This window comes from Mytilus edulis, chromosome 12, assembly GCF_963676685.1.
Source record: "Mytilus edulis chromosome 12, xbMytEdul2.2, whole genome shotgun sequence".
In the NCBI taxonomy this organism is placed as follows: domain Eukaryota; kingdom Metazoa; phylum Mollusca; class Bivalvia; order Mytilida; family Mytilidae; genus Mytilus; species Mytilus edulis.
In genome coordinates, this window is record NC_092355.1 from 34,151,158 (window position 1) to 34,165,662 (window position 14,505).

The following is a 14,505-nucleotide window of genomic DNA, read 5'->3' on the forward strand; positions in this document are numbered from 1 at the left end:
GCGGGTATCACCAACCCAGTAGTCAGTGCATCGATCCGGTACTAACGCGATTTTTAATAAACTTCACTTAAATTCGCCGATAATTAATTAAGTTATTATAACAAAACTAAGATTTTTACTCTTTGAGGCTAAGTTTATGTCTTTTGTTCCTTGTATTTATGACGCTTTTCACGTTTTAGGGTCCTATACATACTTGGCTCTAAAACGTTTGAGTTTGAGAGATTATTATTAAAGTAAATACAGACAGACACGTGATATAAATAAGGTTTGTTTTCTTGTAAGTGATACGTCTAGTACCGTTTGACGCCTTTTACATCCACTTGCTCGATGTAATTTTTGGTGGATGTTTCGTCCCGAGGAAGTTTCACTACCCTAGTATTTTGCATGGTCATTTTTATTAATCAAATGTTCAAAAATGCTTAAATAATTCTAAACACACGGGATTTCCATGATCAGTCAGAGATGGCTTTGGCCTTTTGGTGGAATTATAGCGTACCGGCTGTTTTAAATCGAGGTCAACTGATGAATAAGTCTTGTGTGGTCAAATGGGATATCTGCTGGTGATAAGCCTGGTGTCTTTATTGAGTTTTCATTCCAAAAACTAAATTTTCTATTAATATTTAAAATCCTTTATAAGGCGTATATCGTTTTAATTCAACAATGGACAATACATTGATATGGATTTTGTTATATATGTAATTGAAAAGCAATTGTGAATACAATGTTCCTTGTTCAATGAGCAAAATGAAATTTTAACGTTGTTGAGGATGCCTTATGGTCGTAACACAGATGGCAAAGATGATATCGTTGTTTTTATTAAACTTCAACATAGATTAATAATACATTGATTGATTTTGAAGCATATAATCCGGAATAAATATAAAGCCTAGTATGTAAATCAATGGTGTTTCATTGTGTTATTCCATTAGTTTACTATATATTACAATACGCTGTGCACCGAGTGAACTTGTATCATGGAAAATGTGTCTAATACCATATCAAAGCCATTTGTTGCACTTAAAATTGGATGTTACGGAAAATATTTTATAGAAATATATGATTATGTTTGCATACGAAAGGCATTTATACAAAAAAAAATTGTAAATTCGTTGTTGATGAAAGTAAAATATTCGAACACAAAGCTTTTTCCACAAACCAGACACATGTTCTTACGTATATTTGCCACAACTTGATGGAATTTTGGTTTTCAATGTTCGTCAATTTTGTATTTGACTTGGATTTCAAACTGTGATTCATATTTAGTAAAGTGGGGTTTTTTTATTTAAAAGGTGAGTAGTATTTTTTAGTAAGTTTAAACCGATAAAATCGATTAACAGAAGCATCTGGAGAAACGACATAAGCTATATATATAAAGTAGTTATCCGACATTAATACAATTTAATGCATTAAACATTGAAATAGAAGATTTATTTTATTTTAAATTTGATAAACATTTTAACTGAGATTTTGTTTATAATCGTTTACTTAGATAAGCGAATTTTTCTCAGTTAATTTGGTTTTTTTTCTCAATATATACTTGCGTTAACAATTAATATTTACGTAAATATGGTGTAGCCCTGAGGTATGGTCTGCCTTCTGGTCATTATAGAAAGATTACGACAATGAAACAGCAACACAAAAACCAATTTGAAAAAAACTAGAGGCTTTAAAGAGCCTGTGTCGCTCACCTGCATCGTCCACATTGGCCACTTTCACAAAGTTTGTAGTAAATACAAACAGTCATTAAAGGGGCATCACTCTATTAAGAGTTAAATGAAAATTTCGGTTTAGTTATTGTATTTGTAGTTCTTATCCTGCTGATCATTTTCAATATTAAAGCTTCTTTTTAATAGACAAAAATAAATTAGTCGTTCAACACCAGATTTATAAAAAGTCGTCTGAAAATTTTGATATCATAGACAATAGAAAGATCTCGTCGTTCATAACAATTAACCCTTATCTCTTTTTTTATATTAATCTTGTTGTTTTTTGAGTGTAAGCCATGTTCCCTTTGTTTGTCGACAGGTAGGGCTATATGAAACATTTTGGTAGTTAACTATTGTGGCCAAGTTTGGTAAAATTTAACCCAGTAGTTTTAGAAGAGATGCCCGCTGTAATAGTAAAAGGACGACTATGATGACCGACAGACGACGGACTCAAAGTAATGATAAAAGATTACACTGGCCATTCGGTGAGGTTAGCTAAAAACAGGGACTTTTCCTCGGAACATGATAACCCTTTGTTTTCATTGATGTTGCAATAATGTCACAATAGCATATTTCTAGATCTTCCATGTATAACAAATGAATCAATACATACGCAATCATTAGCTGCAAATAATTACCCGTATGTTTCTGCATATAACAAAAAATGAGTGCATTTAATTTTCTAAATCCGTCCTTTGGGACTTAAATAACCTCACAAATAATGCACTTGTTTACCGCTTGAAACTAGAATAGTGATTATGCTAAACCTAGCAATAATGAAAACTGCAGATATTTTTGACAACGTTATTATGCAATCAACGGTTCCAATTGTTTTATCGGTGGTATATATTTTGGTAAAGTCTTGATACTAGTAATACTTAAAGGATAATAGTGGTCTGTTGTTTGTTCGTAGACTCCTGATAAGTATGTCGTTTGGTTAGTGCAGCGTTCGAAACTTAAGTCTGACATAGATTTTTGTGTTGGATTTTTTATTCGAAAGGTCCTTTATCTCTTCGAATCCTCTATATATAAATAACAGTTCGCTAAGTTCAGCTCATTACAACAAAATATAAGTTAAATTTTTGTTGACAGCGATGTCTGATAAAGGAGAGGAAAAGGGGGTGGGTGGATAAATGGGTAAATTATTCTATGTAACTGAAGAAATAACCAGTGTAATCAGTGTAATCAGTTGCAAATATTACGGACATAAAAAGACAAAAACATGTTGATTATATAAGAAGTAAATTTATGTTAATACAAGACTTATCGTTCCAGAATATAATGAACGAACCATGTATAAAACTCGATTATCCTTCGTATAATAAAAAATGATATCAAATGTTAAATATATGTCATCGCCAATATTTAATACATGTACATGTAACTGGCATTTCCGACCAGCCAGATCCTTTTTGTTTATAACTTATTTCGGGTTCGTTTGTTACCGCGGTTTTTATTTGTTGTTTCGTATGGTTTGTTTCAAAATGGTTTTTGACAATGGTGTTTTCTGTTTTTTATTGAACTTGATTTTTTATTTTATTTTCTAATTTCTAATTTCTAAGTAAATATATAACAGACTTTCTGTACCAGTGATATTTTTCATTCAACTCAGCTATTACACTATATCTGTTTGTTTACGCCAGGTTTGCCGATAAACCATCAAATGCAATATGCAATTAATATTTAATCTTTTTTTTTGTTGATTTGATTTTATACGAATTGGGAATACATGCCGCACATGACATTACTTGAATCTGAAATCAGCAATATATATTGTTATTAAATATTAAATGTATTCATAATTGTATTCACCTTTTAAAAGTACAACATTTATTAAAGATTTATAAGGTTTTTTTAAAACGGAATTTAAATTCCGCTTAAACATGTAGTTTTTGCAGTTTCTTTATTAGTCAACTGGGAATAACAAAGCGTCATAACGATGCACTTGGTGTTTAAGTACAGCTCTTTATAAGAACCAGGCAGTGTGCCATATACATGTGATACATGGGGGGTTTCAGATTTTATCTACATTTGGCCTAGTAGAAGCAATGAGTGAAAAACGCTCAAAAAATAATTTTGAGTGGGAAAATATGAGTGGTTGCCATGGTAACGGACACACAATTTTTTGGTTGTTAAGCGTTGAAAAATCTTTCAAAAATCAGCTAAATCACCACATTTCAGAGCCTGATTATGAATACAATCATGCATTTTTCATTAATTTTCATATGTAACATTGATAGAACTTGGTTTAAGCTTCATTTTAGTGAAGATTGCATGTCAACCAAATTTGTAATTTTTTTGTTAAATTTTGTGAAAAAATGCATATTTTCAACTTTTCTGAAATTGGGATTTTTGCTGAATTACCACATTTTCTCTGGTGTTTTTCAGAAAAGTGCAAATGTGTACAGAATAGTTAGCACTGTAGTTATGAAGTTTGGATACTACTTTACCAAATTTAATAGAAAAATGTGTGGGATTTTTTTTAGTTTTATCACCATAGCAACCGATTTTTTCCTTGGAAACGGAGTTTTCATTTGCAGAATATTGCAGTTTAAGAGCTTAAATGTCCTGAATTTTTCATAACCGATAAGAAAAATACATAAAAGCTAATGAAAACTTTAAATAACAATCGTTAAGTGTTGTTGACTTCGATTGTTACCACGGAAAGACATTATCCATAGCATCATCCACTAAAAACTGCATAAATAGAAATTTTATTTTTTAGAAAAAACATATAAATAAAGCGTTCAAATTGGAATATGACTTAAGTCTTTGCTTCACTCACAGTCTTGTCTGGGATTTTTTCTTCAGATTGTTCAATAAATGTAATATGTCATGAAACATTAGGGTTGGGGTTGGGGGGGGGGGGGGCCTTGGAGAAAGTGGGGGGGGGGGGGTATAAGTTGATTTGTTTAAAAGTTGCATACAAGTAGATACTTGAAAAGATAATTGCGTTTGTCGTCCGAAGAAACATTGGTTTTCGAACTTTAACTTTAGTTTAAGTTAATAGAAATCTATGAAATTTACACGCGGTTATTTACCACAAAAAGAAGGTTGGGATTGATTTTGAGAGTTTTGGTCCCAATAGTTTAGGAATTAGGGGCCAAAAAAGGGCCCATTTAGACATTTTTCTTGATTTTCACACAATAACTTCAGTATACGTAAATAGAAATCTATGAAATTTTAACACAAGGTTTATGACCATAAAGGAAGGTTAGGATTGATTTTGAGAGTTTTGGTCCCAACAGTTTAGTAATTAGGGACCAAAAGGGTCAAAATTAAACTTGAATAATTGGGGTTCTTAAATATTAGTATGCCGAATCTGAACTGTGAATGCAGATTCTTAATTTTTGGTCCCGTTTTCAAATTGGTCTACATTAAGGTCCAAAGGGTCCAAAATTAAACTTACTTTGATTTTAACAAAAAATGAATTCTTGGGGTTCTTTGATATGAAGAATCTAACCATGTATTTAGAATTGGGATATTGGACCATAATAGGTAAGTTTAAGTTCTTAGACCACATTCATTCTGTGTCAGAAAACTATGTTGTGTCAACTATTCGCAATTCAAATTCAGAGTTGTATCAAGCTTTAATGTTGTGTCCATACTGTTCAGGATTCGAACTCTGCGGTCGTATAAAGCTGTGCTCTGTGGAGCATCTGGTTTAAGGTTGACAGGTGATGAACTTCATGGGATTGCAAAAGCCGGGCCAACCTGGCTTATGGAAAGGCAAGATATATATGGCCCTAACAAACGTAAGAAAATTCTTAATTTCTTATGGCACACATCCGTCTGAGATGTTATTCCACCAGCATGAATCACAAAATTGACCTGTAACATAATATTAACAAACCAATAATAGAATCATTTGGTCAAAGCATTTCTAAACTGAAACTGAAGTGTGATGGACGGGTGGATAAAGAGGGACAGGCAAATTGAACACATTTTAAGTTGATGGTGATTTAAAAAAAATATAATAGGCAATGGGTGATAGCTAATATCGGAAGTCCAGTATAATGGTATCCTCTTAATATATACATGTAGCTATTAACATATCATTAATAACTGCTTTGTTGTACTACTATCCCGCAAATGAAATTCATGATCTCCGAGATAGACAAATAGAATACATCTGCTAGGTTGGAATTGTGCTAATCCCGGTAAAATATTTATGCTATTATACCGGCAAAACTATCAAATCAGAATTATCAAGCAATATAATTTTATCAATAAGGAATCATTCCTTACTATGCGTCGTTCTACATATATCTCACAAGTTTTAGATTCCGATAACTTAATATCTTGTTGTGTGTGTGTGTGTGTTTGGGAGGGGGATTCAGCTGAAGCACACTTCTTATCCTTCTGAAATCCCCCTCCTCTCCTTTAAGATAGTAAACCGGTAAATAGAAGTATCATTTTTTAGGATTAATCTTCAAAAAAATTGTTTTGCTATTCTCAACGTTTTTTTTTAACCTTTACATGAATTACGCCCTTATTTTCTGTATTTGTCTCTGTAACCTTTACAAAAGACTGCATTAATCCCGAGATTTGGAATGGAACCACTAAGCTGAGAATGTCTGCATAAATACAAGATTAATAACAGTAATAATTTGAATACAAATTCCACACATTCAATTAACTGCAACACTAGAAACAGCGCAGTACATACCATTCTTATTGTTTTTTGTAATTATCAATGTTTTCTAGTCCCAACAAGTTGTAAACATTCATGAATACAAGACTTAAGTGTCCCATGTGAAATAAAAAAAGTAAATTTCCAATGTCCCACATTTGATCGATTCAAGGTACAAGGGCAAAAACTAAAATAAACACTTTCGTGCCGCAATTTTATATTTTTTTGGGGCGGGGAGGAGTTGTAGTAGGTTTAACTCATGTTCGTCAGTACATTAATAGTTTTCACAAAGTTGGTTTATATTTTATAATTTTTGTTTACCTCAATCAAATCTTATGAAACATGTATACACAGAGATCAAGTTTGAATTTTATTGGTGTCACTGTTAACTGTATAATTTGCCTTATATGGCCTGGTTAACTAAAGAAAAATCTACATACACTACTATATTTTTCGACTTTCATGTAGATTTTTTTTTTATCTTTTCGGAATAATGGCATGTAACCGTCTCATTAACAATTATACCACATCTTCTTTTTTAAATTAACAACAAAGATAAAAAAAAATCTATATGAAAGTCGAACAATATAGTAGTGTATGTATGACGAAAAGAGGGCTCCAGAAAGGTTCTCCTAAGATCAAATGGTAAATTTTAATAAATTTCATTAGTTAACCAGGCCATATAGGTTACATGTCATTATTCCGACAGCCCATTGGTCCGACAGTCCATTAGTCCGACAGCCCATTAGTCGGACAACCCATTAGTCCGAAAACCTATTGGTCCAACAGCACATTAGTCCAACAGCCAATTAGTCTGACAACCCATTAGTACAACAACCCAATAGTCCGACAATCCATTGTTCCGACAGCCCAATACTCCCACAATCCATAAGTCCAATACTTATCAAGTCAAGCATAAGGGCAACAGGATAAAAAAATGTCTGTGTGTATTATTAGATATAAAAACATGTTTTTAAAGAAATAACTCCGTATATATAACATCAGGCTTAGGTAGTTCGAATACTTTCTATATATTCAATTCGAAATCTGTATATAGAATAAAACAGAACAGAATATTTCATTTTTCCAAATTAAAGGGTCTATAAAGAGCATATAAACAACCAATGATGGTGCAAACTACTGATGATACCTCGCCCAAATATTTCGTTGTTGAGTTTTGAATTTGAAAAAGCATCACACAGTATAGCTGACTAATATAAACCCCGAAACCAATTTTCAGAAATCTTTGTATTAAATTGTAGTTCTTCAGAAAAATATTTTTTTAACTTGGCTGTTATGTGAAAAGTGTTCGGTAAACAGGAAGTGGTTGAGTGATGAATCTGAAAACTTATCACACGATATAGCCGACTTCAATAAACCTTTCAGAAATCCTTGTAATGTAGTTCATGAAAAAATTCAACGAAAATATTCATGGGACGGAGGGATGAACTGGACGGTTGGAAGGACGGACAGACAGACAGAGGAAAAACAGTATACCACACTTTTTTGAAGCGGCGGTATAATGATTAGAACAACATAAAGACTTTACAACAATAATAATATGATATAATTATCTTTATAGCACCATAAGCCTCAGTCACAATCTGAGCCAAAACAAAATAGAAAAAAAACCAACCATATTTTTCAAATAACAGTCAGTATGAAGACATGTACTACATAATTCAAAAAGAACTATTTTTTAACAATACAATCGTCAGTATCCCCCATAATAGTCAAGTTTTCTTGTGTTAACATCGAGATGTGCTAGAAATGTGCTGAAAGAGTTCCTCCCTCAAATTATTATGAAGTGAGCATTCGATTGAAAAATGACACTCATCCTCAACTCTATCAGCTGTACATTACGATTTTTCAATTCTTAATGTAATGGGTGAGCACTGATTCTTAACTAACATATGCACTACCTTTCTTAAAATCTACGGAAACGTATTAGCGCCACACATTTTTTAAAATTTTTCTTCCAATGTTTGCGTTACAATGCAAACCTTTGCGAAATAATGCAAACCTTTGTTTTATCTTATTTCTTATTTAAGATTCAAAGGAAACAGTTGTTATTAATAGAGGAGGCTGTATATATATATTAAAATGTATCACTATTGTAGTCATTGCAAAGTAAAATCATTGAATAATTAGATCATATATCATTGACTTCAATAATGAGCAGAATAATATAAGAAAATGTGGTATGAATGCCAATAAGAAAACTCTTTATCTAAGTCACTATTCCTAAAAGTAAACCATCATAGGCCAAAGTACGGTTTTCAACACGGAGCATTAGCTTACACTGCATGAACAACAAACTATAAAGGCCCCCCAGAAACGATATCCTTGTTACTACTAGTATATATGTATATATTACAAAGAAAATTGAGTAAATTGCGGTTATACGGAAAACCAAAACATCAACCCTGCTAATATAGCTATAACCCAATATAAATATACTACCAAAGTAAGCTCTCGTTTGTGTAAAGTAGGTTGGCAAGAAATATATATAGAATGGAGATGTTTTATTAATAAAATTAGGTTCTCTCTATTTAAATTGATATCCAAGCATCTTAAAAATACTTCATTATATTGAAATAAAAATTCAATGACTTTCTATCAAAGAATCTTGATCATATTCTGAGATTCCAAAAAAAAATGTTTCCTTATTAAAAATTCATTTTAAAGCAGAAAGATAAATTTGTCCATTTGACTTGGAGTTTCACAATTGTATGACATTATTTTGGATCTTTCAATTTAAATATAAGTGAATATCGATAGGGGATTAATAAAGGAATCAAAAGAGTCAAAAAATATAGAGATCAATGTGCTTGATTTCGAGATATTAGCCATTGAAATTTTGGCTGGAAAATATTCTCTTGACTTTTCATAGCTATTTCATTGACAAGTTTACATTCTCAAAACTATCAAAGAATAATTTGAATTTTATAAGACTTTTACAGATTGCTTAATATCATTATACATGTAAAAGATTTATAAAAAGATAAATGGGGGTCAATGCCATTTTTTTTTTTTTTGGTATTCAAATGAATAAAACCTGAGGTTTCCAAAAATCTGACAAAAAATCAAAAACCTTGCCAAGCGAACTGCAATATACCTTTACAAACCTCTGAAGCTAAACCCAAGTTATAGATAATCGATCTTGTATATATAAAATTTCTGAAAAAAAAATGATTCTATTTATAATCAGGCTCTCCGACCAAACATAATCTTTTCAAGAATCTACATGTATATCTTTAAAAAATAAACCTACCCCCCCCCCCCCCCCCCCCACTTTTCTAACCTTCCAACCATAATATTACATTACATATTACATTTGTTGAACCTTATGAAATAAACAGAATAGACTGTAAGTGAAGCAAAGCAGTCATATTCCAATTTGAAAATAAACACCCTCTATTTATGTATTTTTTTGACATAAGTTTCTATTTATGCAATTTCAGAGTGAATGTTGCTATGGATTATATGTGTTTCCGTGGTAACAATTGAAGTCAACAACACTTGACGATTGTAATTTAAAGTTTGCATTAGCTTTTATGTATTTTTCTTATCGGTTATGAAAAATTCAGGACATTTAAGCTCTTAAACTGCAATATTCTGCAAAAGAAAACTCCGTTTCCAAGGAAAAAATCGGTTGCTATGGTGATAAAACTAAAAAAAATCCCACACATTTTTCTATTAAATTTGATAAAGTAGTGTACAAACTTCATAACTACAGTGCTAACTATTCTGTACATATTTGCACTTTTCTGAAAAACACCAGAGAAAATGTGGTAATTCAGCAAAAATCCCATTTTCAGAAAAGTTGAAAATATGCATTTTTTCACAAAATTTTACAAAAAAGTTACAAATTTGGTTGACATGCAATCTTCACCAAAATGAAGCTTAAACCAAGTTCTATCAATGTTACATATGAAAATTAATGAAAAATGCACGATTTGATTCATAATCAGGCTCTGAATTGTGGTGATTTAGCTGATTTTTGAAAGATTTTACCATGCTTAACAACCAAAAAATTGTGTGTCCGTTACCATGGCAACCACTCATATTTTCCCACTCAAAATTATTTTTTGAGCATTTTTCATTTATTGCTTCTACTGGACCAATTATAGAAAAAATCTGAAACCTTCATGTATCGCACGCTGCCTGGTTCTTACAAAGAGCTGTACTTAAATTGTGGGAAAGCTTTTTAAATGTTCTTTATTGCGTGTGGAAGAGCTTTTAGCATTTACAAATTTTGCTGATCTTTGAATTTGTTTCACATTTAAGACTCTGTGATAATGTAATACGACAGAAAGTTCAAAATGAAACTTCCAATCAAAGGAAATTGTTAAATGCATTGCTTCTAAGCTGTTGTGTTTATTACATGTTACATTCATGTTACTAAGGTGATGTGGAGTATACGTCAGTAACAACAAGCAATTGACAAAAAAATACCCAATCGACATCTAGATTCCAATACAGAGTCATCAACAATAGACATGTGCCTACTTTATGTTACGTTCTATAAATCCTAAATGTATGCTGATGTCTGCTCTATGGTCGGGTTGTTGTCTCTTTGACACATTCCCCCTTTCCATTCTCAATTTTAAGTTCTAAATGCGGTAGAAAGAACCAACAAATATATGCCATCAACACTAATTCTCAATTTAATCAAAATACCAAACTTAACTACGTCCACTCTGTGTGTTTGTTAGATGTCTGATGAGTTGATAGGTCGTTCTTATGTTGTACTGTTACTTAAAAGATGATATACGCTTACAAGGTTACTAACGTGAGAAGACCACATATATATACAATGTAGTATGCAACAAATTTACCTTGTTCTCAGATATTGCAAACCTCCATTACAGTTTTAATATTAACTCTTTATGAAAAAAACACAAAGATTGGCAGAATTTGAAATAATAATTTCAAATGTATATATGTGTTATATACGTTTTAAAAAATTGTAAAAATTGGTTCAGCTGGAACACTGTCAATTCTAATGCAATTATTTTGTATCAATGGTTCTGATTGGATGACAGTTAGCATAAAATTCTCTATCTCCTTGTCTGTAACTAAGGAAGCCGACATTTTGAATTGCTGAATGTATTGACATGTAATTTCTACAATAATAAGCCAAAAAACTCACATGTTGCACCTAAAAATCTTCTTTTCATCAAATTTTAATTCATTCTGAAGCGGCACAGAAGCAAGAAAACGCCCGGTGTTAATGTTTGACGCCGGAAGCATACCTATGACGTCACCTAGTGTAGGGACCAAAGAAGATAACATCTTTTCGCGGAATTTTCTTTAATGAAGATTTTACACTGAAATAATGATTGAAATTTAATTATGAACTTTTTTTGCATTAGAATAGAGATAACTGTATTGTATTTGAAGCTTTAAGGACGTCCATCGGTAGTTTTACTGTCGTAAATTTAGTTTACCTGGCGACGCGTTAAATGTATTGTTTAGGGGAAATTTCATAGGGGATAAATAAGGGTCCTTCATATCTGTACTCTTTACTGTTTTATGTTCTTATTTCCGATTCCCTATTTACATTGTGCTTTATACTTAATTAAGCACCCTTTTATTCATTATTCTTTTTGTCCTATTTTTATCTCTTTTTTTATTTATTTTTTTACCATTATTTTCTAATCTGTAAATCCCATTCGGATCCTCATATAAACGATTCAGGAAGATAAAAATTATGAGGCATTTGCTTTCTTTAATTATTCAAATAGTAATTTTCTACTCAGTATTACATGATGATGGTATTCTGTCACTGAAGATGGACACTCCATAAACGACACCAAATGTCGTCTTTTCCCTTCTAAATAGTTTGCAGTCTGATCCTACACATAACCATTTGCATTTAGAGTTCGAGCTTAAAACGTGTTGTATACGAGTTACTGAGCTGTGTCAATTCACGCACTTTTCAGATTGCTACTCGAGAATCAAAAATGTACTATAAAAAGACGTTTAACACACATCAATTCTAAGATTTTTACACGAAGTCTTCAATACTTCACTAGTCTCTAAAAGTTACTGGACAGAATTTATTTATGCAAAAGATAAAGCAATATGTAAACCATTATTATGTACTATTTCGAAAGAAAGATCTAAGGTTTATCACTTAAGCAAACTTAATTTACTTGTAATAACAAGTGGCTGATGCATTGTTTAACAAGATATGTTTGTTTTGGCATCCATCAGTATAAACACACACAATAGACGGAATCTGATAATTTGTATGTAATTAGTGTCCCTATCAACATGTTTTACCTTATTTACCCTATTGTAAGCGCGATGTGTACTTTTAACTTTTGAAGATTTCCAGGCTTTTCTACCTCAGGCATAGATTACCTTAGCTGTATTTGGCAACACTTTTAGGAATTTCGGATCTGAATGCTCTTCAACTTCGTACTTTTTTTGGGCTTTTTTTTTTTAACTTTTTTTGCTTCGAGCGTCACTGATGAGTCTTTTGTAGAAGAAACGCGCGTCTGGCGTATATATAAAAATTTAGTCCTGGTATCTATGATGAGTTTTTTGGTAAGCATTACATTTGAATATGAATAAAAGTGCGATAGAATTTTGTCGCAGAATCTTTCTTTATAACATAAGACGTATATACTAGTATTCAAGTATGTGCATTAAAACAATTGATTAACATATGTATTATGATTTCTTTCTTATAGATATCAAAGAAAGTAATCTTAGGTATTTTAGGCCGTACTTTGACCTATAATGGTTTACTTTACAAATTGTGACTTGGATGGAGAGCTGTCCCATTGACACTCATTATACCACGTCTTCTTATATGTATTACACGAAATATGAGACATATCTGTTCGAATTCAGACGTCCCTTTCATTAAACAATGATGATGCATTGATTTATCCGGTTCAATGAATGGAGACATTAAGTTTACGTAGTTACCCTTCTCCTCAGATTCTTTGCATACAACTTTATCCAGGCCAAACCTTTTTCTATTTACACTGGATTGCAATGTTTAACATAAAGGACCATAAAGACGCGTTACCATTTGAAAGAACGACGTTTATGAGACCTTCAATTTTGATCTCAATGTCAAAATACTTCCTTTTTATAGAAGGTTCGAGCTTTATACTTTGTCGTAGACTTTTAGGATTTTACATATCACCTCAAAACAATGTGTTACTTATCATAGAGTTGATTTCTTACATTTGACCTTCAAGGTAAATATTGTACGTGTGTGTGACCACCCTTAAATCATATATTCTTAATTGACCATGCTCAGAACGTTTCAATACAACTATGAGTTTGCCCCTTCGAGTCATGTCACATCCTCTCCAATGCTACCGGAAGTTTTCACCTTGAGGACCCTTATCTAATAAATATTTTACTTTCTCAAAAATGGTTCAAATCCCCGATCAATACCATTCTAGCTTTGGATATTTCAGTTTCAAACGAAAAACTCACTACAACACTTCAATGTAGAAAATATGGTTGTTTTTCTCCCTGTTATCATTTTCCCCTTTTCATGCTTTTTTGTCAGACACAAAACTGAAAAAGTATAGTTATAGCTTGACCTCAATATTCAAAGTATCGCACAATCTAGGGTCATTTGTTGCAGATTCCGAAATCACTGTAGGACTATTGTTTTTATAGGAAAACAAAGTTAACAATGTACAATACCTACTTAACTTTTTAACATTATGTTTTACTATATATAACAGGAAATACTAACTAATAATTGATACATGTATGATTACTATCTGTTTGTTGTGTGCGTGTTTATCAGTTGGTCTGTTTCCTTCCTTGTATATAATTGTTTACTAGGGTTTCGTTGTTAAACATTGATGGTTTTTTTTTTATAAAAAAAAATAAAGCCAGTAGGACAAGAATCGATTTATATTAAGGTAGGTGACTATCTAAATAACAGTCATATCATGCAATGTGACTCTGTAAAGAGCACTGGGCATGTGTGTATTTAAGAGGTTGGTAAAGGGTTATTTTCGTGTATTGCTATTTTTATTTCACGTGTAGCCCTGAAAAAGGCTCGTTATTTACCGTGTTTCGTGAAATAGGTAAAAAGATCAACGTGTAAGAATTTTTTGATTGTTCGTTCATCGTGAAATGTGCATGGCAATTTTATTTTTATTTTGCGTTATTCCGTGC

The 14,505-nt window shown here is 31.9% G+C and overlaps 1 protein-coding gene across 6 annotated transcripts in view; it reads left to right on the top strand.

Annotated features, from left to right (window-relative positions):
- The window catches only part of LOC139498350 (cholecystokinin receptor type A-like), a 113,879-nt gene that overhangs the window by 94,209 nt on the left and 5,165 nt on the right, over nt 1-14,505 (top strand). The window contains exon 1 of one of the 6 annotated variants that reach the window (XM_071286729.1): nt 14,144-14,246. The exons of the other annotated variants lie outside the window; for them this stretch is intronic. The gene's annotated coding sequence lies outside the window, so the exon portion shown is untranslated. Of the gene's footprint in view, nt 1-14,143; nt 14,247-14,505 lie in introns of those variants that run through there. 6 annotated transcript variants of the gene reach the window in all.